The sequence below is a fragment of the Chiloscyllium plagiosum genome, chromosome 1, assembly GCF_004010195.1.
Source record: "Chiloscyllium plagiosum isolate BGI_BamShark_2017 chromosome 1, ASM401019v2, whole genome shotgun sequence".
NCBI classification, from domain to species: Eukaryota; Metazoa; Chordata; class Chondrichthyes; order Orectolobiformes; family Hemiscylliidae; genus Chiloscyllium; species Chiloscyllium plagiosum.
Window position 1 is genome coordinate 71273245 of NC_057710.1, and position 23422 is coordinate 71296666.

General features: G+C 39.7%; 1 long non-coding RNA gene across 2 annotated transcripts in view; it reads left to right on the plus strand.

Moving 5' to 3' along the window:
- The window catches only part of LOC122549399, a 139484-nt gene that overhangs the window by 73011 nt on the left and 43051 nt on the right, over positions 1–23422 (plus strand). For both annotated transcript variants that reach the window (XR_006311518.1, XR_006311519.1), the window contains one exon: positions 5601–5657. This is a non-coding gene — a long non-coding RNA (uncharacterized LOC122549399). The remainder of the gene's footprint in view (positions 1–5600; positions 5658–23422) is intronic.

Below are 23422 nucleotides of genomic sequence, written 5' to 3' on the forward strand. Positions count from 1 at the left end.
AGGTGGGCTAGTGAGTAAAATTGAGAAAGACGAAGTTTGCTACAGCAGCAAACATGAATTTCAGGGGGAAAAAAATTTCCAAAGCAATGAATTGGTGATTTGAATGACTGTTAATATGTCTCAAACAGTAGAGCTAAATAATAAAACCTTGTTTTGCCTTTTTGGTTAAAAAGCAGCACGAGAGAAAGAAAAAGACTAGATTCAAATTCTCAAATTCACCAGGGAAGAAGGTTATGATTGGCGTTAAGCTGAGGAGATGGGTTTAACTAACATTGACCTTAGTTGCCTCTGGTAGGGCACACTCCAAGATAGCATCAGGAGAATTCAGAAAGTTGTTGGAAGCAGCATATCTTCCAGCCTGCTTTGTGGATAGGTTTCTGCAGGTGGGTGGATATTATTTCTGGCTCAACCCCATCATTCATCATCCCACCAAGCTTCCCAGTCACTTGGCCACCTACCTCCCAGTCACACTCTCACCCATCCAGAACCCCCAGACACTTAGTCACCCTCACACCCCATGTCACTGACTCACTCACCTCGATCCTAGGGTCACTAGTTCACCCAGCCACAACCACCAGTAACTCACTCACCACCCCACTACTCAGTCACTCATCCAGACCATCAGTCATTCATTCCTACAGTTATTTAGTCACAGACCTGCATTTCTCAGCATTTATCCAGGTGTGACTTTCAGACTGCTCCTGACAGTGTATTGAAAGGGTCTCCTTTTCCTGGAGGACTGGAAGAGGAGGCCATGCCAACTGACAACCTGGTCTGAGATTGGCACTCAGGTCAGTACAGTCTCATGGGTGTGGACAAATAACCAGCTTTACCGTAAGAAGGTTAATGACCTTCTCCACTTGGTCAGGATTTATGCCACACTCTCCTCTATTTCACACGCTTACTCTATCTCTGCTGCTGTACAGACCTCCTGCCAATTCACTTATCCAGCTTACCCCATGCCCACTCCCACCTCCCTGCCCATAACATGAGAAGTGACCATGCCAGGTCTTATCTCCCTTCACAATTGTCACTGTCCCATCCCTCAGCCTGTAGCCCCAATTCTGATGAATACATTCCTAATTCTCCTTCCAATGATAATGGTTCCCCTCATCCCCTGCCCAAAGCTCTGTTTCCTTCAGACTCTCCAGTCGGACCCAATGGACTGACTATGCTCCCCACCACCAATCACTGTAGCCGGACAGACTGGAACAAGAAGCGCCCAAATACCTGTCTGATGGCTGTACATCTCTCCAACTGCATTGGGCCTAGCCCCTGAACTGTCTGCTGTGGACTGACCATGATCCACTCTCCATGCTGCAGAGGCACAGACTCCCTAATTGTGGTCAATCCCCTGGACTGATGAACAGTGTTCCCCTTCATTCTTTTTTCTGCTGGGTGGATCCCTGAGCTCCATGTGCAGCAGTGGCTACAGGAAGCAGCAGCCTATGTGTTGCCATGCCGACTGTGTGCATGGGACCTCTGAGTTGCACTTGTAGTGTGTTTGCTGTGTTGGCTGCTAGCACGTGGAGTGGATGTGAGATTGATACAGCACACTGCCCTTTAGCAAGTTTGATAGCCTCTTGATTGACGGCTACTGACAAGCTGGTTGTGTGACTATGTTAATAAGGATAACAAGTCAAGGCATGGATGCTGTGCACGTGCAGTCGGTGCAAAGTAAGTGAACATTAAGAGAGCAAGTGAACAGCTCTGAGGTGTAACCTGGTCCAAGCTGTGAGCTTGGTGCTTGTCACTACATACAAAATGTTCTTGCAGCAGCTTTCCAATATGAATCTGAGTTGTCTATGTTGTTACATGAAAAGCGGAGAGGTGTCTTGATGGTGGCGAGCGGTTGGCCAATATCAGATATCAATGTCTGTGCATGAGGCCTGGGTGTGGTCCATGCCCAAGGATTGTACTCTGAGATGCTGTTTGGTGCTGAGCAACTTGGTGGCTCAGTGGCGAGCTGAAGTGTCAGGTACCCATTCTGAGTTCCCTGTCAAGCTTGTTCGGCAACATTTGCAAACGTAGGAAGCTGAATATTAATGAGATGCAATATGGCACTAATAAAGTGTTCACCAAACTCTAATTTTCCTTAATTTACAACTAACCTTACTGCTCCAAGAAGCTTGATACCATACAGGAACATGCTCAATGGCTGCAGCATGTACAATTCTCAAGACGCACTGCAGAAATTCACCAAAGATCCTCAGACAGCAAACACTTCCGTCTTGAAAGACAAGGGTAGCAGATATATGGGAACACCAGCACCTGCAAACTCCCCTCCAAGCCACTCACCATCCTGACGAGGAATATATCACTGTTCCTACACTGACGCTGGATCAGAATCCTGGAATTCCCTCCCTAAGGGCATTGTGGGTCAAGTGGATTGTAGGGCAGCAGGTCACCACCACCTTCTCAAGGGCACATAGGGATGAGCAATAAATGATGACCAGCCAGCGAAGCCCAAGTCCCACAAATGGGAAAAAAAGGTATAAGAAATGGAGTGATTTGCTCAGACCTCTAGATGGACCACACCAACCTCTGCCATAGATTTCTCCCTAACCCACGTAGTCGAGACTCCTATAAAATCTTTGAATTTTTCCTAATGGTAGTCATGCTTATTGTTGCATTCTTTTCCACTTATTTGAATAGTTTATGATATCTGCTGAATAAGCAAATTGATGTCATTTTTCTTTCCACCCTTGTTTTTAACTTATTCTTGTTAATTTGTAAAGCATTGACTGTCAGTTAGATGCTATCAGTGTATTTTGATGAGATTATTTAGTGTTATAGATACCTTCCATATGGAAAAATCTTTCACTTTGTTGTTATGGATAAATTAAAAGATTCCCATTGCAAAGTTTCTCAAAAGTCACAACCTGACGCAGAGCAGCAGAAAAACATTACTCACCTTTCTCCTTATGAATTATGTCAAAACCACTTCCTTCCATCTCATAGGGGCAGAAAATTCATTTGAGAACATTTATTCTGTTTTCTTTATGAATGAAGGTACAAACTGAACAAATAAAAAGACTGGTACAAAATATTGCTTATGTCAGTTATGATTAATTATTCCTAAACAGGAAACACTCCAGAAAATATTTGAATAATTTTTATTGCAACATTTTGAATTGTACAATCTTATAATGCAGCCACATTGAGAATTAAACTGGGTTTATTCTAATCTGATTTACCGCAAGTGTTTGTGGCTGACGAGTTAAGAAATAGAAGCAAGAACTGATAACCTCATCCCCGACCTGCAATGATCCAGAGAAATGGGAAATAATGTGAAATGAAACTATTGCCCCTCATACCACATGAATTAAGTAGATTACAATGTAGAATATAACAAGAAAATGCCTATCAACTCACAAATCCCAAAAATGAAAATACAATGATACTTACTGTAATTTCTGCTTGAGTAAATCACATTGAAATGATTGAAGTCAAAAATAACCCTGAGGTATGAGCTTTGCTTTTTGCTTTAACATTTTATATGAATGTGTGAAATCATGAATCAATTTATAATAGTTGCAATATAACTGAGATGAGAATGCCACTGTTGTAACCTTGTTATAATATGATGCGATACCTGAGTATTAATCACTGGTAGTTGTGAGGGCAGAGTCCTCCTGTATATTTAAGGCTGAGATAGATAGATCCTTGATCAGGAGGAGGATGAAGGGTAGTGAGGAAAATGCGAAAAGTGGATATGAGGAATGTTAGATCAACCATGATCCTATTGACTGGTGGAGAAGACTCCAGCAGCTGAATGGTCTACTTTTGTTCCTATCTTTTATAGTCTAATGGTAATTAGTGATAGGGCGAGAGCACAGTTTCCACCCTCCTTTCTCAGCTAGTCTAAGGGTTACTTAGAAGTCTGTGGCAGAGGATAGACCACAAATAACTTTTGGCAGAAGATACTCTTAGATAACAGGATGTAATTCATTACAGCTCAGTAACCAGATACGTTCTACATTGACTAACAAACATCCTGACCACTACTAGCAGAAAGTAGAGGATATGTGTTTCCATCAAGAGATTGTCCTGGAGCCCAACTAACTGATTACCTGAACTGCATGAATCTCTACCCAGTAGTTCTGTTATAAATCAGGTATGTGCAGCTTCAATTTAGATTAGTCCTTTTATATACATTATCTTTTACAACCACTCCCCAAAACCTTTTCTTCCAGCTAGTTCACTTATTATACAATGGTTTAAACCATTGTATTATATTTACCTTGACACCTGCTGTCCCAAGTCTCTTGAGTTCACAAATTTGAATGATCTGGTGGTTTTACAATTCTTGTAGAATGTGTTCATTTCAGAATAGGAAGCTTGGTAGGTTGCTAGCTCCAGGATTGGTTGAGTGCTGTTGACCATAACGTTGATTGTTTGGTTTTTTTCTCCTCTGGAGAATCCTTTGTCTCACAAATAACTTTTGCTGAAGACTTGGTCAGCCATTGACGATTCCATGGTTGGTGCTCCATTACCTTATTTGGAGGACCTTTGTGGAAAATGCTGTTGAAAGAAGTAATTTCATCCTTAGTACCATGTCCAGTGAATGTCTTTTTCAAGATGTTGGACATTGCAGATGGCTTCCATCATGCTCTATATTTTTTGCCTAACGTAGTAGATTTCCTTTGTGCAATGTTGTCCCTGGTACTGACAATTCTTCACCGCTCCTATGTGTTGTGCTGTCAATACTGGTTGAATTAAAAATTCACCAATAATCCCAGGTGGACTAAATTACTTAATTCCAGCTGCAGTATTTAGATATTGTCTCAAGTCCTGCTGATATTTATCCTCTAAAGATTCTTCACTGATGTCAGGGATGGTAAATACTTCCTGTAGCCCATTGTGAAATATATCTTGGACTCCAATACAAGTGATTTTCTCTGGGTTGAAACATTTCCTTAGGTTCAGCCATTAATCTTGGAAGGGCAATAAATTCTTGCATTGGTTGTCTTTCCCTGGTCAGTTGATTTTAGATTTCTTATGAAGAAGTCAAACTGCATCAATGAACTGCAGGATACTGAGGGCAAAACAAGCTTGCTTACTAATGAGTGAGTTTCATTGGTTCTCGATCATATTTAATTTGATTTGATTTATTGTCATGTGTACCTAAGTACAGTGACAAACTTTGTACATTTTTCCAAACATCCAGTAGTCGAAATGCTGTCGTTACACTTGCAACATCCCTTTCACCTTGGGAAGTGGTCCACTTGCACCATATTGCTCCAGATCTGTCACTTGTAACTTTTTTTCCTGCATCAGTAGTCAGATAAGACAATGACATTCACTTTCAATCTTAAATTAGTAAGATATCTATTGACACAGTTCATATAATTTCATTTGTATCTTTTGTAATGGATCTCTTATTTCCCCTGGGAATATCTTGAGTACTTGTTAATGGAGATATTTCTTCAAATGTGGACATCTCATCTAACAGACATGGATGATCTACTGTATTGAGTTCTTTGTGTGAACTGGACTGTCCTGGAACTGTTTCAGGATTCTACATAACTTTTAACAGATGCAGCACACTCTTGTCATGACTGAACATTGTGCTTTCATATAAATCTTTTTGTTCACAGCACTTAAGATGACACAACACGAGGGAAACCAGGGAATCCTGGAATATCCGCTAAGTGGTGAGTTGTTTTAGGAAAGGAGTTTTTGGTAAAATGGGGCTGGAATTAGATGTATGAAATGCCATAAGGCTAGCGTAGGGAGTTCATAAAACAGCTTGGTAATGAGAAAACATGCTTGGTTTTGGGAAAGAAATCCCTGCAAAAAAACCAACACAATGGGACTTATCCAAAAAAAAGGGAAGATTAAGCCTGTGGTTTTGATTTTTTCTGACACAGAAAGTGAGTCACTTAAGTTATTTCAGAAGAAATCGATAAAATCTTCTTCTTGGTGTGCTGTTGTGCTCAATGAGGCGATTGCTCATTTCATTCCCTGCAACCTTGGCTTCAAAACTGTTAGAAAATAATCTATGGCATTTGTGCTTTTCTACAGAATGTGTTAGCAGCTGCAGCTAGACTTTCAATTCCTTTAAGCATTTCTAAATAGGTCAATCCTCAGATATGGTGCACATGCTTCAGGAGAGTAAGTAAACTGAAACTGTGACAAACATATTCACATGATGGGCAGCCATCAGTCAGGAGGTTTAACTTGGAGTTACCATTACCTTTATGAGCTTCCCCAGAAATGGTTCAGTATCCGGTTAGGGTGACATCTCATGTTGCGGTGGTAGTGTCCCGACCTTGGAGCTAAAAGCTTTTGGTTTCAGTTCTACTCCAGGAATCGTTGCTTCTGAAGGGTGCATGCATAACATGGCCAAAAAGGTTGTTTTGATCAACCTGTAAAACCTTTTAAGGTTTTAAACCCAATAAACTTACACCTACAACGGGAGGACAGTTTCCTCGCCAGCCACGCCTGAATGCAGAATATTGCTCCTAAAAGCTATAACCTCCAGGACGACATATTCCTGGAACAAAACCAGTTCTGGAATCTGGCCTGAGTATAAGCATTCCCTGCCTCATGCATTACTAGATAGGTGATTTTTCTAAATAAAAATCAAAATCAAAATTGAAATCTCAATTGCATCCTTCTGCACCAGGTTGAGGTCGCATATTAATATTAAGAAATTTTTTAGGAGCATTGCTGGGGAGCCATTATAACTCTGTAATTCATATTGTTTCCCTGTAACTTGTACCGGTCTGTCTGCCAGGTTCATTGTAGGAGACTGTAGGAGAGAGACCCCTACTCATGCACCACCCACTACACTACAATACCCACCCCTGCTTCTGTTCAATTTCTGTCATGTTTGAAAGGAAACATATATCCATCTGAATTGCTCCAGGATCCTGAACAGAATGAAGAGAATTATCTCAGCAGCTAGCATTAAGAGCAAAGTGATGTTCTTAGTGAGTTTTGAGAAGATTTGAGGCTCAGGTGAGGTTCTGGATGTAGGTTTGCTGGCAGAGCTGGAAGGTTCGGTTTCAGATGTTTCGTCACCATACTAGGTAACATCATCAGCGAGCCTCCGGATGAAGCTTCACCCTGAGGGTCACTGATGATGTTACCTAGTATGGTAATGAAACGTCTGAAACTGAACCTTCCAGTTCCGTGAGCAAACCTACATCCAAAGTGATGTTCATTGCTTGTTCATCTGATTTTTCATTTCGGGTGATGGGGAGCAGCCTTTAGGAATGCCTCGGGTATGGCTCACCCTGAAAATGGGAAGTACAGCCTTGGGAAAAATGTTTCACTGCTCTGTTGATCACTCCTTTCCATTCTGGACCTGTTTCACAGCACCCTGGGGGTCAAGCAAGACACAACGGTTGGTGTAAGGTAGCAATGAAAATGATTCCAAAGTCTTTTATTGAAAGAAGAGGGCTTTACAATCACCTCTTCTTGTCGTACCCATCAATATGACTTATCTGCTGAAGGTCTTAAGCTCAAACAAAGGATCTGTGGCCATTTTGAGTAACTGAACCCCTATGTTGGTACTGGAATGGCATTCCTCTGCACCACCATCTGTATTTTACTTGGGAACTACAGATATGCTCCCACTTGTAAATGGAAATCCACAGAGATTCCAAATATATGATGACCTGGGATTCAGGAAACTGAGCCTGGGCTATTGCATTGTTGGGATAGTTAGCAAAACTTCCACCCCAACTTTGTAGGAGCAGAGTCAGAAGTATATTGCCTGCCTGTCAAAGAGCAGTCATCAATTATGACTGAACTTGGAAGAAGGTACAAGTGAATAAAACAATAGCATTTTTACTTATTTAAGTAACTGTGGTTAATAGTAAAGTTTCTGTGGTGCTAATGTTTAAATAACCTCAGTATTGTATGTAAGTAAATGTTTAAATAACCTCAATATTATATGTAAGTAAATAAAAAAATTAAAAATAAGCAGTTGAGAGAGGTGGGAATATCCTTGACTTACCCTTACCAGGAACTGTTCTCTAAAGATTCAACTCCAATATAAGGATGTGGTATTAAGCGAATGAAGATGACCTTTAATCAGCTCACTTGCTGTTTCCTCATAGTAATGGCATTTACAATGGTTTCATTGTTGGTGCATAAAGCCACAAGTTGTTACCAACAAAATTCCCTGACATTTATGATGGAAAGTTTCCACATATCATGTGCTAATGAAATTCCCATGATACTTCAGTTGCAACAACCTGACCATGATGTAAATGGAGAGGAAAGGAATTATTTTGTTCCTCATTTGTTATAGGTCTCAAGTGACTGTGCAGCAGAGATGGGGAACTTTCCAGTTTCCCAGATCTTGAAATATTTCAGGTTACTAAGAATAGCCTGTTGTAGAGACAAGCATGTGTCTAAGTTTCTGAGATTGAGGTTTATGTTGTGGTAAAGTGGACTTTTCTACCACGTAATCACTCAACAACAAAACACGCATTTTAGGTGTGCTATGCTGGTAGGAAAAAAAAATCAGTTTAAAATTTTAATCTGATTGTTCCTGGGGATACAAAAATAGAGCATCATGTTGTGTATCTGGTCTTGTTGCAAATGATACTCTTTTTAAAGATTAAGGTCAATGAAAAGCCCTTTGCTGACCTTAATTGACTAGTAGAGATCAATATTAATAAGGGATTTTCTTTATTTCCCCTTTGAAGGCTCTAAGGTCCTTATATTAATGAACATAAATTAAAGCCTGAGTTCAAGCACAACCTGAATAGTGCAACCAATGAATGAAGGTGCCTACCTTAAACATAGAATTATGGTTGTACACGTAATACCTCAGACTATCAGATCTATTAAGACCATAAGACCATAAGAAATAAGATTTTCTTGGACCATGAAGACTGTACCTCAGCTCCATTTGTTCCAAATCCCTTGATGAACTTCTATTAATCAACATCTGAAAAAAAAAGACACTGCACCCACAGTCTTTTGAATAATTTCAGGTTTCTACTGTTTTGTTCAGAAAGATGTTTCCTGAGCTCTCACCTGAACAACCTAACTATATGGTCAAACTTGTGCCCCAATTTCTGGTTTTATAAGACTATTGGACATAAGAGCAAAAATAAGCCATTCAACCCATCGAGTCTCCCTGCCTTTCTGATCTCTACTGCTCTGATAATTCTCAACTCCAGTTTCCATCCTTTTCCCCATAACCCTTGATTGCCTTGCTGATTAGAAATCTGTCTATCTCAGCCCTGAATAAGCTAACAACCCATCCTCTATAGCACTCTGAGTTAAAGAGTTTCACAGATTCACAATGGTTTGAGAGAAGAAATTCTTCCTCATCCCTATTGCAGATGTGTCACCTCTTATTCTGAGATTACACCCTCTGGTCCTGGACTTTCCCACAAGGAGAAACAATCTGTCCACAGCTACCCTGTCAAGTCCTGTAGGAATCTTGTGTGTTTCCATAAGGTTGTCTCTCATCCTTCCAAACTCCAATGAGTAACACGAGAGGAAAGTTTCTCAGAGATCCTACCCCATCACATCTATTTACCATCTTCATTCCTCAAGATTCTAAACTGAAAGAAGCCAAGAATATGGAAACCATCCTTATTATTTTGGGAAGTCATGCTGTACTCCCTCCTTCAATTGCTAACAAGCCATTCCTAAATTGAACAAAGTTATCCTGAGTTGGTCTGACCAAAGATAATTACATCTCCCTTTGAATATCATCCCCCTTGAAATAAAGTCAAACAATCCATTAGCTTTATTGATTACATTTGTATCTATGCACTTACTTATAGTGATTTGTATAATTGGATACTAAAATCCCTTTTCTCTTTTCTAGTCTTTCACCATTAAGATAATAAAACCAATCCCATCAGAAGAACTTAATGAATGAAGCTGATTAGAATATTAAACCCAATCCTAATAATATAGGTCAATGATTAAAGTTCTCAGTGCTAACCCAGTTTCAATAATGTGGATCTGAGCTTGTTACACTGCAATGTCAAACAGGCAATCAGGATTAGATGCAGACCCTAGGGCTGAAATTAGTCAGACAGTGGGGGCCTTGATAAAGCACCGAAAATCAGGGCTGCTCTGCCTCAACTATTTGGACAACCTCTGGCCATACTTTACACAAAGTTAGCATGTGATTAGTTTCTGTCAAGCCTCCCCTCCATTGAAAGATGACAGACTGCCTCTGAAAGCTGGGCACTACTGTTCATTCAATAAGTAAACCTGCAGTCAATGTAGCAGCAAATGTAATTGTGATTGGTAATCATAAGGGAATACATGGCTTACTCAGTCATGGGAGGGTCCAGACACTTGCTGGCACTGATGATGTTTAAATAAAACAGGCAGCAGTGAGTAAAATTGAAAACCTTATAAAACTATCTAGATTTTGCATCAACACACACTTCCCAGTTTTATGATTGCAATTCACTCGGGAATTAAAGGTAATAAATTTCCAATTTAATCCCTCTACCTTGAGCAGGAAACATACTTTTGAAGCAGCGAACACAATTCTGCGAAGCAGTCTTACTCTTAAATACACATTCATCCTTAAAATAGAGCTGGAGAATTGAGAGAAGTGATTTAACATTTGGGTTTCTTGGGCTTACATCATTTTCACATTGTTTACAGATTGCATTGTGCTGCTTGCTTATTGCAGCATGGAGCAACATAATTGTTATTGGCTTATCATGATCTGACTAATGGTTCATGTTAGCTTTGACACAGAAAATAACTGAATTGATATAAATATTCAAAGCTTTGCTAAGTGGCAGTAGTTTTTAATGTGATTCAGGAAGAGTTGTGTTTGTACATTGATGTATAACTTGGGCATATTTTTAAAGTCAAAATATGTTACCACCTGTCTGTCTCTGCATTCATTTACCTACATGTGAAACTATTGCTTTTCAGTTTATTTGATGCTCACACAATGGTGGCTTGAGCAGTTGGCCTTGTTCATGAAATATTTAAACACCCATCCTGCAGGCCACAGAACATAGGAACACAAGAACCAGGAGCAGGAATAGGCCATCTGGCCCTTTTGAGCCCTCTCTACCATTCTATAAGATCATGGCTGATCTTTTTGTGGCCTCGGCTCCACTTACTCGCCCTCTTACTGTAACCCTTAATTCCTTTACTGTTCAAAAAATTACTATCTTAGCTTTAAAAGCATTTACTGAAAAAGCCTCAACTACTTTAATCTGGGCAGGAAATTCCATAGATTCACAACCCTCTGGGTGAAGAAGTTCTTTCTGAATTCAGTTCTAAATCTGCTCCCCCTAATCTTGAGGCTTTGCCCTCTCATCCTAGTTTCGCCCACCAGTGGAAACATCCTCTCTGTGTCTATCTTACCTTCATAATTTTATATGTTTCTTTAAGATCCTCCCTCATTCTTCTGAATTCCAATGAATATAATCCCAGTCTACTCAGACTCTCCTCATATGCCAACCGCCTCAACTCCGGAATCAACCTAGTGAACCTCCTCTGCATCTCCTCCAGTGCCAGTAGAGGTATTCTAATTGTCTCTGGATAGAGTTTGTAGTGACATTTTAGCCTCTTTGTTGACATCCACACATTACTCTTACCCATTCAACCTTCCTCCCTTACAGCATGACCAACACTAATGGAGATAGTTTCTTCTGCTTTAATCCTCTCAGTTCATCCTACTGTAATGACTCCTTTTGGTGTGCTCCTCATTGCAGTGATCCTTGGCATCATCTCATTGTTAGCAGTAGTTTTTTTTTCTTCCTATTTCTCCTTTTCATATGAATATATGAATTAGGAACAGGAGCAAGCCATTCAGTTCCTTCATTCAATGCTGTCATGTCTAATCTGATTGCGGCCTCAACTCTTTGTTCAATCTATCACCAATAACCTTTGGCTCTGTGGTCAGTCAAGATTGTGTCTACTTGCACTTAAAAATAGTCACTATCTATGCTTCCTTTGCTCTCTGGAGAAAAAATGTTCCAAAGACTCATAACCCTCTGAAAGAAAAAAATCCACTTTATCTCTATCTTAAATACAAGACCCCTTACTTTTAAAATCCTATCCTCCCCCACTGTATGCTCTTACCCTAACATAACAGACGTAAACTAAAAAAGCATTAAAAATGGTGGCCTTTTCAGCAATGTGTTTGTTCTCATAGCGGATTAGTTCTCTATTGTGTAGAATGCTGTCTGTACTTCAATGCCTTTCGCAGGAATTGTTTTTGAATTTCTTTGTAACACGGTCATATCATTTAGGTAAAGGCTAACATTTGAGGTATGCCTTCCTGGTGCAATCAAACAGCTAATGTAGTAGATTAAATGGAGAAGGAAGAGCTTCAGGGTTCCCACGTAAGTAAAACCTAATAAGGAAGTTGGTAGTGCTCTAGCATGACTAATACATTCATTTCCAAGTACTCTGGTTATTTTACAGGCATTTCCCTCTGGGTTAGGAAAGTTATGCTCGCACTCAGAGTGCCCAAGAAACAAAAGATGGCAACGAGTATTTTACCTTGCTGCTCCTTACACGGCTATTGAACTTATTCCAGCACAATTTTGTAATTCTGGGATTAGAGAGATGACACTCATTGCACTGCCATTTCTCTCCACATAACATGTGACCCACGTATATTTTCTAAGTTTCCTCCCACAGACGATCTACAGTTTTTCTCTCTTTTGTTTTCCTTCTCTCCTGGGACACGGGTGTCTCTGGCTGGCCAGCATTTATTAACCATCCCTATTTCTCCTTGAGAAGGTGGGTGGTGAGCTGCCTTCTTGAACTGCTGCAGTTCATGTGCTGTAGGTAGACACACAATGCCATTAGGGATGGAATTCCAGGATTCTGGTTCAGCGACAGTGGAGGAATAGTGATATATTTCCAAGCCAGGCTAGTGAGTGGCTTGGAAAGAAAATTGCAGGTGGTGGTGTTCCCTTTTATTCAGTAATGCAACCAGGTTGACCTTAGTAAAATTTTATTCTCCTATTTATTGGTTCCTTCTAATGCCCTGATTCACATGTCTTTTCCTCTACTGACTCACCTTCTTTAAAACTGCCACAAAATCTCATATGCCAGTTGTAATAAGGACCTGGCAGTCATTCCAACCTTTAACAAAATCTTCTCCTTACTAGCTGCTACTGCAGAATGCTACAAAAATCTTCAGCCATTTTGAGTTTCATAAATGACACACTGAGAATTTTAATCCCACTCCTACCTCTGCAGCATAACACTGCCATGTTACACAGGCACTCAGTCAATGCCTGTGTGAATGAAAGTTCATTAGTTCCACTCTCTATGACTGAGTATGCATTGGAATAGATCAGCAGGGAAAGCTTTCAACAAGGTTATACAAGAGGATAAAAAGTAGCACATGAGAGTTTGGGGTCAATATCATTGCATGAGAATACAAGATTGGACTTAAATGAAAAAAAGTATGAATAATATTCTTTTTGGATTGATCTGGGGAATAACAAGAGATTCTCACAGAAGTGGAGCTATGTTATAAAATACTGATAAATGGTAAGGAAATCAAGGATGGCTATTTTGATAAATTAGAGAAATTTGTACTAACATTATATGCTAGAATTTAGATTCTCTACAGTGTGAAAACAGGCTCTTCGACCCCACAAGTCCACACCGCCCCTCCGAAGAGAAACCCACCCAGACCCATTCCCCCACCCACTTTTTACCGCTGACTAACGCAGCTAACACTGTGGGCAATTTAGCATGGCCAATTCACCTGACCTGCACATCTTTGGATTATGGGAGGAAACCGGAGCATCCGGAGGAAACCCACGCAGACACGGGGAGAATGTGCAAACTCCACACAGACAGGCGGAAATCAAACCCAGGTCCCTGGTGCTGTGAGGCAGCAGTGCTAACCACTGAGCCACCGTTTCTCCACCTAATGAAAACAAGATATGGACAAGAATTAAAATCAACATTGTTGAGTTACTGACCTTTTTCTGCTCCATCTCCATTTTATCAGGACCATCCATCCATTACCTTAATAATATCGTGGCTTTGCTAGTCTACACAAAGGACATTTTAGTGGCCTACTGGATGGTTTCTGCTGTTAGTTCTCCACTTAGTAAAAATTAGATGCATAAGGAAGAAGACACAAAATATTCACCTGAAATTATTTGTGGGACTAGGAAGGGAAGGTATGCATAATTCTGAGGAAGTTCATCTACAATATCTATATTTGTTGATGGGGGATATTCCAATTGGAAAATAAAATCAGCATTGTTGAAGATAAAACCAGGGCTGAGCTAAAACTGAGAGATTCTCAGGATAGCCATGTAGGTGTTTTAATGTTCTATAGTAATGTGTCAATTAAGAAATATGCTTTAAATGGTAAGATTTCAAATTAAGGGATTTTGTGGCTTGGACTGTTCATTAAACATGCAGTGCTAAGACATAAAATAATCCAAGGAGAACTAGAATCTTTGTTTTTGTAACTCAAAATGCAGTACCAGATTTCAATATTTTAGGAAAATATTCAATAGAATAGAAATTCAATCGAGTGAGTTGAACCCACGTGTTGAAGCCTCTGAATGTTCAGTTCATTCATGTTCCTCACTCAGACAAGGACAAAAGTGGAATACAAAAGCAAAACAGTAATGTTGAATTCTTATAATACCTTAGTTAGGCTACATTTAAAACATTGCGTATAGTTTAAGGCCATTTAATACAGCATTGAAAATAATAGAAAAAAACAGCATAGGTTGTGAAGAGAGACATCATAAACTAAGACTTTTCTATTGGAGCTAATGAAAAGGATTAAGATTAAGAAGAGCTAATTACCTATGTTTCTACATTGGAAAATTATAGTGTGTGCCACAAAACATTAGATAATTCAAAAAAGATTTAAAGCTGCCATTAACAAAATTCTTTGATATAAACAATGGCTAGAATATGCAATTCTTTGTCACATCCTGTTTTTGAAACAAAACCTGTTTAAGGTTTAAAAAGAAAACTACTAATATAGTTGCTTTAAAAATGAATAATAAAAGGTATTTACATTGAACAATAGAGTAGGCTTGTATAGGCATCTTCTGAGAAGACAAAGTAGTTACAGGTCAAAATACACCAATCATGAAACGTTGATCATTCTGTCACCAGGTATATTACCATGAGGTCATCTTGGTCACACAGTGATGTTATTTACTTCCTTTGTTTTCACTCATGGGACTTGAGTGCTGCTGGTTAGACCAGCATTTGTTGCTCATCCTTAATTGCTTTTGAGAGGGAATGATGAGCTGCCTTCTTGAATCACTGCAGGCTATGCATGCAAGTGCACTAATAGTCCTGTTAGGGACAGAATTTCAAGATCTTGATTCGATGGCAGTAAGGAAATGGTGTTATAGTTCCAAATCAGGATGGCCTGTGGTTTGTCACACCCACACACTCATGGATTTATTGGAAATGGACCCTTCATTTAAAACAAAATAGAGAATGGATATTCTGCTGTGAAACAAAATAAAGTTGAGGGCCGATGACCTCTTTTGTGTTCTCTCTATATACATGGAATGACACAAGTCACAATGATATCTGCTTGTTTGTGGAAGACATTAAATTGTTACTGATCGTTCAGAATGCAAATTATGCAGAGTGGACTGCATTGCTTAACTTTTGTTTATACAGCGAATGAAATTTTGGATTAGCCTGCAAAATATCGCGTGAAATAAACTTGGCTGACCTAGACCAAAGGAATGTGGAATTATCACACATCTTGGGAACATCACCAAGAAAAAGTGTAACATCTAAAGTGTTAGCTCACTCAACAATAAACGCAGAACTTTGGAGCTGATTATCCACTGTTGTGCGTCAAGGAAATGGATAATCTTACCAATGGGAAGCAGAGGAGAAAGGGACAGAGATTATAACTGAAAGGTGGTTGAATCAGAAAAGTTTGTAGCAGTTAAGCAGTATTTAGATCTTCACTTCTGCTGTCATAGCATCCAGTGGTGGGGCTAGAGGATAACTTCTTCCAGTTTTACTTCTATTGGGACATTCATTTTGCAGTGAAATAAGGAATAGATGAAGATTACTGTTAACTTGCTCCTAATTATTTGCATATAGGCACTTTTTTTTTGTTTACCTAATCACGGAATCCAAGCATGATCATTTATTGTTCTTTTCTCTCTGGGACCATCTTTACAAATCCCTGAACATAACAAAAACTGAGTGGAGTCCTAACACAATAATGAACTCATAGACTCATAGATGCTTAAAGCAGAGAACGAAGCCATTTGGCCCATCACATCCATGCTCATGCTATGTGCCTAAAGATGGAAAATGGAATTAGCATTGTCAGATCTTTACTGATTGGCTTGGCACAATATGAAGTTTTCCATTTTAGTGGAAGAACAGAAAAGCAGAACACTATTATTTAAGAGGAGAAAGACAGCAAAATGCTGCTGTTCAGAGGCCTCTGGGTGTTTTTAAACATGGCTCGGAGATACAAAAAGTATGGGAAGGAGGATGAAATATAAAAGCAGTGAAGTCTCACTATGCTTTGACAGAACAGTGGTGAAACCACACATGGAAACTGCTGATAGTCTTGGTCTCTTTATTTAAAGATAGTTATTCTTACATTGCAAGCAGTTCAGGGAAGGTTCACTAGATCAATTCCATGGATGAAAGAAGATATTTTAGAAGGAACAAGTGAGTAGGTTGGGCCTATACTGATCAGAGTTCGGGATCATGAGAGGTGATCTTCTTGAAACTTGTACAATTCTAAAGAGGCTTGACAGAGAGAATGTTTTCTCTTGTGGCGGAGTTCTAGACCTCAGAGTCATAATTTCAAAATAAGGAGCCAAGCATTTATGATGTGGAGTGGACTTCCCTCTCTTAGAGGCTTGTTACCAGACAGTGTGGTGGAGGCAGGTTCAGTCGAGGCATTCAAAAGAGAAATAGTTATTTAAAAAAGAACTACATTATGTGGAGAAGGTGAGAAAATGGCAATAAATGATCTGCTCATTTGGAAGGCCAGCACTGAGAGGCTTTCTTCTGTACTGTGATTGAATACTTATATTGGACAGATTTTTGATCCACATGAAACTCAAAAACTTTGGCGGACAGGCAAGAAAGAAGAAAAAGAAATCAGACATGACTTTATTGAACATCAGACCAAGCTGGACATTCAAATAGCTTTAATGGACTGTTCCATTTGAGCTATGAGTGATTAAGGTTATTTGTTGAAATTGTGCCATCTATTTTGTAACAAATGCATCTAATAAACTCGAGGAGCTGTTTGATGTCATAAGTTGCTCTTGTCAAAGCCTCCAGCAAACTCAAGGGCTTCCTGAAGAATCAACCTTCTTGGCATGGGGCACTAGAGCCAGTTACACTGTAAGAAGCAGGAAGCACTGCATGTGCCACTTTGAGGGTTCTGACCTTTATTGTGGCAACACTAAGAGGAAGCATAGAACAGCAATGTGCAGTCAAACGTCCAGCCAATATTCAAGGCTGAATTCAAACCATACTATCTAATGCATTGCATAATAACCTTATGTAAGCTTATGTGACCTAATTTAGCAACATTTAAGTATACTTACTTTCAAATTTATACTCAAGGTGTGGTCAAAAGCAAGTTTTCAACATGTTCAGCTCAAACTCAGTCTAGCTCTACATCTTCAGAATCTCAGTCAACTAAAAAGTATGAAAAATCACTTTTCATCATGCTGGCTATTTGCATATTGTGTGAATCTTCAGTGTATCCTTTTATTTTACTTTTGGTCATATGATATTTGCACTGGCCTGAAGCAATACATCCGTTTCCAAAAGAAGAACACAACAACCATAACAGGATTTTAATCTATACTTGACTGCAAAAATACACATAGATAGTATCAGTATATTTCTCTGGTGATACTTGTTGTGAAATTCTCAATCATTATAGAGAGTCAGTGTCTGCCTACTATAACAACATCTTACTTTTATGTTACACCTTCAATGTAGTAAAGCACTACAAGGCACCAACTTATAAAGTTAACCTGGGGAAAATACTTGGTAGTGATCTAAGATTGTTACAGAAAATAGAAAAAACTGTGAGGAGCGATATATTGGCATGGCTCAGGGGCCAGTTAGCTCATTTGGTGGAGGGCTGGTTTGTGATGCATTGTAAAGCACTAGCCGAGGTTACTATGAAGGTCTCACTTTCTCAAACTTGACCCTTGCTTGAGCTATGGTGGCCCTCACATTAAATTCACCACCAGCACAGGAACAGGCCCTTCAGCCCACCAGGCCTGAGCTGACATATGATACCTTTCCAAACACCTTTGCCTCCACATGATCCCGCTGTTCTCTGTCTTCTCATATCTATCAAGATGCCTCTTAAACACCTTGATTGTATCTGCTTCTCCCACCTCCTCCGGCAGTGCATTCTAGGCATTTACCACCTTCTGTGTAAAAACACTAGCCTCTCACATCTCCTTTAAATTTTTCCCCTCTCACCTTAAACCTACGTCCCCTAATAACGTCTCTCAAAATATAGTAAATTTCTGTCACAACAACCCTTGACCTTTGACATTCAAGTGAAAATAAACAAAGTTTGTTCAATGTCTCCTCATAGCTAACATCCTCCAAATCAGTCATCACCTTGGTATATATTTTCTGTACCCTCTTTAAAACCTCCCCGTCCTTTTGGTAGTGTAGCAACCAGAACTGCATGCAATAATCCAAGTGTGGTCTTAATAAAGTTCTGTAGAGCTGCAGCATGACATCAGTTTTTATATTCTATGCCCTGACTCTGCACAGTATTGTTCAGTTTAATTAAGGAGTAATTAATTAATTACTTAAGGGAGTTTGGAAGGATGCGAGGGAATCTGATTAAAACTTACAGAGTACTGAGAAGCCTAGCAAGAGTGGACATGGAGAGGATACTTCCTCTAGTATGAGAGACCAGGACCAGAGGGCATTGCCACAGAGTGAAGGCGTGACACATTGGAAGTGAGTGATTAGAAATTCCTTCAGCTAGAGCATAGTGAATCTGTGGAGCTCATTACCTCAGAAGGCCATGGAGGCCCAGACATTTAGGTGTTTTATTCATTTGCCCATTTAGAAAATAATATAATCTCTACACAGGTTTTGCTGTGTTTTATGTTGTGTGGTATGTTAGTTTATGATTAAAAGGGTTTGTAGTTCAATTTCCAAATTCAATCTTTGATGGCAATTTTGTCTTTAAGAGTGAAATTTGTTCTGGATATTTTTTAACCAACCTGTTGAGAGATGTTATTACACACACCTGGAGCAGGTGGGACTTGAAAGTCAGACCTCTTGGCTCATAGGTAGGGATGCTACCACTTCACTGCAAGGGACCGTGTGAAGTTTGTTTCATAATAAACAGTATAATTTGAGTTCACAAAAGAAACCTTATTTTGAATAGCAATACAAAATGAAAACATTTGGCCATTTTGGTGATTAAATCACAACATGTATATTAGTTGCCTAGTTCAATGCTGGTCAATCTGTCTGGTTTTAAGTTGCAATATTTCTGTTGTGATATAACACAGCTGAGTAGCTTTCTAGGCTGCATTTGACAGCATTTGGAATTCAACTACATTACTGTGAGTCGCGAGTCACATTTAGACCTACCTTAGTGAAGAATGCAGATTTCCTTCCCCGAGGAGAATTTTAGTGAACCAGATGGGTTTTTATGATAAAAATGAAAGAACTGTGGGTGCTGGAAATCAGGAACAAAGGCAGAAATTGCTGGAAAAGCTCAGCAGGTCCGGCAGATATACGGGGAGAAATGTTTCGAGTCCAGTGGCTCTTCCTAAAACTAGGGAATTCTGACCCAAAATTTTAACCCTGATTTCTCTCCCTGGATGTTGTTACACCTGCTGAGCTTTTCCAACAATTTTTGTTTTTGTTTGTATTTTTATGATAGTTTTGTAGTTTTGCAATCACCATGATAGAGACGAGATTGGTTTTATTCCTGGTCTATTCATTTACCTTAAATTTCCCCAAATGCCACAGTAGGTTTGGATCTTATGTTGCCTGAGCATGTATTACTCAATAGTACCAGAAAATGCAAGATTTTTATTTTCTACAACATCCATTGACAAATATTTTTAAGCTTCATTTGTTAAACATTACATTTTTGATTTGAGTTATTGTTGTCAAATGTACCTAAGTAGAGTGAAAAGTTCTGTTTTGCATGCAATACAGGCAAATCATAACATACAAGGACAGACAGATTATAGAGTGGTTGAATAGAGCGAGGGATACATACAGCTGCACCAGAGGTGTACAAAACCAAGAATAATACTTGATTTGAAATGAGAGAGGTCCATTTAGTAGACATTTAGAAGCTGTTCTTGCACCTTTTGGAACATGTGTTTAAATTTTTGTATCATCTGCCTGACAGAAGAGGTTAGAAGAGATTATTACAAGGATGGGAGGTTGGCTGCCTTCCTGAGGCAGCAAGAAGGGTAGATGGAGTCTGTGGATGGGAGGTTGGCTTGCGTGATGGTCTGGGCTCTGTTCACAACTTCCTGTAGTTGTTTACAGTCCTGGGCGAGTAGTTATCATTACCAAGCCATGATGCAGCCAAATAGAATGCTTTCTTTGCTGCGCAAATGTTGGTGAGGGTCGTTATGGACATGCTGAATTTCCTTAGCCTTCTGAGGACGTTGACGCATTGTTGTGCCTTCATGATTGTCCCATCTATGTGGGTAGTCCAGGACAGATAGTTAGTGATCGTCACTCCCAAGAACTTGACATGCTCACCCCTCTCCACCTCAGCTCCTTTGATTTAGATAGAAGCGTGTCATCTCCTTTCTTCCTGATGTCGATGCTTGGCTCTTTAGTTGTGCTAACATTGAGCGAGAGATTGTTAACTTTGCACCATGACACCTTCCTTTCTGGATTCTGTCGTGTCATTGTTTGCTATCCAGCCTACAAATGGTGGTAGGATCAGCAGACTTGCAGATGGCATTCAGACAAAATTTGGCCATACATTGATGAGTGTACAGAGAGTACATTGGGGGATGAGTACGCATCCTTGCTGGGGCTGCTGTTGAGGATTATCGTGGAGGAAGTACAATTATCTATCTTCACTGATTATAGTCTAAGGGTCAGGAAGCTGGTGATCCAATTGCAGAGGGCGGAGTCAAGACCTAGCTCTTGGAATTTGGAAATCTTTCAATGGGTTCCTTACAGACAAACTGAAGATATGTTCTTATTTTATTGTTGCATAATTGTGGCTGAAATGATCAAATGCCATATGTTTTCATGTAGAACTGAGACGAGCACACCAACATTGTATCAGATTTGATGACCGGCCTGTACTCTGATATTTCTGTTAGGGTATATAGCTGTGGTGCGATAAGTCTGATGAGCTAACATAATAGATTGATGAGGAGAATGTTGTTGATGTGATGTACAATAATATTCAGAAAGTGTCTAATGAAATGCCACATAATAAGCTTGTCGTAGAATAAAAGGAGAGGCGCTTGGGACTTGAAACATTTCCTTTGTTTCTCTCTCCTCAGATGTTGCCAGATTTGTTGAGCTTCTCCAGTGCTCTCTCTTTTTATTCCAGATCTCTAGAATCTGCAGTAATTTGCTTTAATTACTATAAATACAAAGTTGGCTGAGTGACATATTGAAACAAAAGCAATGGTATTGTTTTACAGACTGCAGGAAGGTACGCAGTGATATTTTTGTGATATCTTTCCATGATATAGACTTCAGACATGATTTCAAATGTTATAGGTGATACCAGACTTGGAATGTGAATGTGAAAAGCGTTAGACCTCATCAAAACATGAGATGAAATGGGATGGCATATGGCAGATGAAATTTCATGCAGAGAACTATGAAATTAATCATTTTGACAGGAAGAACAAGAGTAGGCTATAAAAAACTAAAGGATACAGAGAGGTGCAAGAACATAGAGACCTCCAGGTATATGTGCCCAATTGATTGAAAGTGCCATCAGAGGTTTGAGAAAGTGATTATAAGATATTGAGCTTTGTAAATAGAAGCAGAGTACACAAGCAAGTTATGGTTAGCTTTTACAGGAAATTGATTCAGGCTGAACTGTGTCGTTTGATCTCAGTCTGGGGCACCAGATATAAAAAAAAAGGCCATGACAGCTTGAATGAGAAAAGATTTATGTGAATGGTTTCAGTTACAATGACAAATTTGAGAAACTGGGATTATCCTCCTTATAGCAGAGAATGTTGAGAGGAGATTTGCTGGCAGTATCCAAATGCATGAGAAAATGGAGACAGACGCAATGAAACTATTCCCATCGGCAGAGAGAGCAGGAACCAGAGAAAAATAATAAAAGAAGCATGAGGAAAGCAATTGTTACACTCGGAGTGGTTCGAATTTGGATAGCATTGCCTGGGAATATGGTGGAGGCAGATACAAGCACCATTAGTAATTCACCTGCAGATTAACAGGGAGAAAGTTCTAGTGTAACACTACATGAATTGATCCCACTGAAAGCCTGTACAGATAAAAATGGCTTAATAGCCTCCTTCTGTGCTGTAAGTATTGAACGAATTAACTTGATTTCTTTGTGAAGCCATATTTAAACACGTCTGAGAGTCTGCTGCAATGTCAAGGCAGCAATCCCACTCTCCCCACTTGGTTAGTCGAGTACAGTTGAGGCAGTCAGGTGAGAATGAGGGTGCCTTAGTATGGCTGCCCACACACAGCAACAAAATAAAGAGGACGCAGCTAATAGGTCATTCATGTTGAAGAGATAACTCCTCAAGAAGGTGTTTTCAGCCTTTCATCCCATAACAGTGTCATTGAGCAATGAACACCATGTGTGAACACCTGGTGGATTGCTCCTCCTGCATCAGTAGAACAGCAACACTGATGCAAAATAGGCCTAGATTGGGCTTTGATTGAATGAATTGGTTGTCAACCTCTGTGTAGTGGGCAACCAAGTTGGTTCCTGGACTGTTGCCTGGAAATTGAAGTGGAATCAGCTGACCCAATGTGGCAACCTGACAGGAAAGAGTCGACCATGATTTGGACATAAGATTGGCAATCAATATTTCTAGGTGAAAAGTCCATCTGTACAGATGTTGGACACAGACTGGATCAGACTAAAGAGTAGGTTGACACATAAAATTATTTGTTAACAGTCAGTGTCTGGGCCCAAGTGAACAAAGAAATGACCACTTCAACCAGATGCTAACTAAATTATGTAGCTATTGGCATTTTATGAAATTATTTCATGGGATGTGATCATCACTGGCTGGACCAGCATTTTGTTGCCTGTTTCTAATTGCCATTGAGAAAATGTGCCTTCTTAAACCACTGAAGGCCATGCTTGTGTAGTGATATCAGGGCGATATTTCCATGAAATATTTCTAAGTCAGGATATTGGGTGATGTGAGGTGAAACTTGCAGGTAGTGGTGTTCCCATGCATCTGCTGCCCTTGGCCTTCTAGATGGTAGACTTTGTGATTTTGGAAGGTTCTGTCAAAGGATCCTT